Below are 4,171 nucleotides of genomic sequence, written 5' to 3'. Positions count from 1 at the left end.
TACATTTAAGTCTTTAATCCATTTTGAGTTTATTCTTGTATGTGGTGTAAGCAGGTAGTCCAATTTCATTTTTTGTATGCATCTGTCCAGCTTTTCCAACATTATTTACTGAATAGACTGTCTTTACTCCATTGTATATTCTTGCCTCCTTTGTCATAGATTAATTGACTATATAGGCATGGGTTTATTTCTGGGCTTCCTATTCTGTTCCATTGATCTATGTGTCTATTTTAATGAGAGTATCATGCTTTTTGGTTACTACAGCCTTTTAGTATCGTTTGATATCAGGTAGTGAGCGTGATGCTTCCAACTTTGTTCTTTCTCAAGATTGCTGTTGCTCTTCAGGTCTTTTGTAGTTCCATTTAAATTTTAGGATTATTTGTTCTACTTCTGAAAAATGTCATTGGGGCCAATAGACATATGAAAAAAAGCTCAACATCACTAATCATTGGAGAAATGCAAATCAAAACCACAATGAGATCTCACCTCACCCCAGTCAGAATAGTTATCATCAACAAGACAAATAATAGCAAGTGCTGGAGAGGCTGTGGAGAAAAAGGAACCCTCATGCACTGTTGGTGGGAATTCAGATTGGTGCAGCCGCTATGGAAGGCAGTGTGGAGGCTTCTCAAAAAATTAAGAATAGAATTACCATATGACCCTGCAATCCCTCTCCTGGGTGTCTACCCCAAAAATCTGAAAACATTTATTCATAAAGACATGTGCACTCCAATGTTCATTGCAGCTTTATTTACGGTATCCAAGATAAAAGAGTGCAGCATGGGCCAAGGCTGGCTGCCTGCCACTGAAAGAGCCTCTGGTAGACTTATTGAGTGACTTGAGATCTGCTCTCTCCTTTTTGCTAAGTAGCATCAGTTAATTTGCAATTATGTACTGAATTTTATAAATTCAGTAAATATATAAATTTGCACTTTCCTGATCGTGGAGGATGAGTTCTTATGCCACTTATTAATGTCTGATATTAATAATGATTGATTAAGAAGAAGAATAGTAAAATTGCATTTCTGTCACACTTTAGAACATACAAATTGTTTCACATGTCTTCTCATCTTGTGTTTGGAAGTCCTCGTCAGAGCAATCAGGCAAGAGAAAGAAATAAAAGTCATCCGAATTGGGAATGAAGAAATTAAATTGTCACTTTGCAGATGTCATGATGCTACATATAGAAAACACTAAAGACTCCACCAAAAAGCTTAGAAACAATAAATGAATACAGTCAAGTTGCCGGCTACAAAATCAACGTACAAAAATACATTGCATTCCTATATACTAACAACGAAATCTCAGAAAAAGAAATAAAAAAAAAATTCCTTTTGCAATTGCAACAAAAAGAATAAAATACCTAGGAATAAACTTAACCAAGGATGTGAAAGACCTATATACTGAAAACTATAAGACATTTTTAAAACAAATTGAAGAAGACACAAAAAAAATGGAAAGGCATTCCGTGCTCATGGATTAGAAGAATCAACATAGTTAAAATGGCCATATTACCCAAAGCAATATACAGATTCAATGCAATCCCCATCAAAATTCCAATGGCATTTTTTAAAGAAATAAAACAAAAAATCATCAGATTTGTTAGGAACCACAAAAGATCCCAAGCCAAAGCAATCCTAAGAAAAAAGAACAATGCTGGAGGTATCACACTCCTTGACTTCAGCTTGTACTACAGGGCAACAATAATCAAAACAGCATGGTACTGGCAAAAGACAGACACATAGACCAATGGAATAGAGTTGGGAACGCAGAAATAAACCCAAATAAATATGGACTGATAATTTTTGACAAGAAGCCAAAAACATACAATGGAGAAAAAAACAGGCTCTTCAATAAATGGTGCTGGCAGAATTGGATAGCCACGTGCAAAAGAACGAAACTATTTATCTTCTTCATTCCCAATTTGGATGCCTTTTATTTCTTTCTCTTGCCTGATTGCTCTGGCAAGGACTTCCAACACTATGTTGAAAAGCAGAGGTGATAGGGGACATCCCTGTCGTGTTCCTGAACATAGAGCAAAGGGTTTCAGTTTTTCTCCATTAATTATGAGATTAGCTGAGGGTTTGTCATATATGGCCTTTATTATGTTAAGGTATTTTCCTTCTATACCCATTTTATTAAGTGTTTTCATCATAAATGGATGTTGTATCTTGTCAAATGCTTTTTCTGCATCAATTGATATAATCATATGATTTTTGTCCTTTATTTTGTTTATGTGATGTATCACATTGATGGATTTGCGGATGTTGAACCATCCTTGTGCCCCGGGGATGAACCCCACTTGGTCGTGATGAATAATCTTTTTAATGTATTGTTGTATTCGATTTGCTAGAATTTTGTTTAGGATTTTTGCATCTGTATTCATCACAGATATTGGTCTGTAGTTTTCTTTTTTTGTGTTGTCCTTGCCAGGTTTTGGTATCAGGGTAATGTTGGCCTCATAAAATGAGTTAGGGAGTACTGTCTCTTCTTCAGTTTTTGGAAGAGTTTGAGCAGGATTGGTATTAGATCCTCTTGGAAGGTTTGGTAGAATTCACTAGTGAAGCCATCTGGTCCAGGATTTTTGCTTTTGGGAAGGTTTTGGATGACTGATTCAATTTCGTTCCTGGTGATCAGTCTGTTTAGATTTTCCAATTCTTCATGGTTCAGCCTATGAAGGCTACATGTTTCTAAGAACTTGTCCATTTCTTCTAGAAACCCTAACGATTCCACAAAAAGCTATTAGAAACAATCAACGAATACAGTAAAGTTGCCGGCTACAAAATCAACGTACAAAAGTCCATTGCATTCCTATACACTAACAATTAAATCTCAGAAAAAGAAATACAAAAAAACAATTCCTTTTGCAATTGCAGCAAAAAGAATAAAATACCTAGGAATAAACTTAACCAAGGATGTGAAAGACCTATATGCTGAAAACTGTACAACATTTTTAGAAGAAATTGAAGAAGACACAAAGAAAAGAAAAGACATTCCGTGCTCATGGATTGGAAGAATCAACATAGTTAAAATGGCCTATTACCCAAAGCAATATACAGATTCAATGCAATCCTCATCAAAATCCCAATGGCATATTTTAAAGAAATAGAACAAAAAAATCATCAGATTTGTTTGGAACCACAAAAGACCCTGAATAGCCAAAGCAATCTTAAGAAAACAAAGAACAATACTGGAGGTATCACACTTCCTGACTTTAGCTTGTACTACAGGGCTACAATAATCAATACAGCATGGTATTGGCAGAAAAACAGACACGTAGACCAATGGAATAGAATTGAGAACCCAGAAGTAAAACCACATAAATATGGACAGATACTTTTTGACAAAGAAGCAAAAAACATGCAATGGAGAAAAGACAGCCTCTTCAATAAATGGTGCTGGAAGAATTGGAAAGCCACGTGCAAAAGAATGAAACTGGACTGCTATTTGTCACCATGTACCAAAGTTAATTCAAAATGGATCAAAGACTTAAGCATAAGACCTGACACAATAAACTGCATAGAAGAAAACATAGGTACTAAACTTCTGGACCTTGGGTTCAAAGATCATTTTATGAATTTGACTCCAAAGGCAAGGGAAGTAAAAGCTAAAATAAATGAATGGGACTATATGAAACTTAAAAGCTTCTGCACAGCAAAAGAAACTATCGACAAAATAAAGAGGCAACCAACTGAATGGGAGAAGATTTTTGCAAACAGTGCGTCCAATAAGGGGCTGATATCCAAAATATACAAGGAACTCATGAAACTCAACAACAAAAAAACAAACAACCCAGTTGAAAAATGGGCAGAGGACCTGGAGAGACATTTCTCCAAAGAGGACATACAAGTGGCAAATAAACATATGAAAAAATGCTCAACATCACTAATCATCAGAGAAATGCAAATAAACACCACCATGAGATATCACCTCACCCCAGTCAGAATGGCTATCATTAACAAGACAAATAGTAACAAGTGTTGGAGAGGCTGTGGAGAAAAAGGAACCCTCATGCACTGTTGGTGGGAATGCAGACTGGTGCAGCTGTTATGGAAGGCAGTGTGGAGGTTCCCAAAAAAATTACGAATAGAATTACCATATGACCCAGCAATCCCTCTCCTGGGTATCTACCCAAAAAATCTGAAAACATTTATACATAAAGACACATGTG

This window comes from Rhinolophus sinicus, chromosome 14, assembly GCF_057876585.1.
Source record: "Rhinolophus sinicus isolate RSI-liver-muscle chromosome 14, RSI-T2T, whole genome shotgun sequence".
NCBI lineage: Eukaryota > Metazoa > Chordata > Mammalia > Chiroptera > Rhinolophidae > Rhinolophus > Rhinolophus sinicus.
This window is presented reverse-complemented; position numbering follows the sequence as displayed.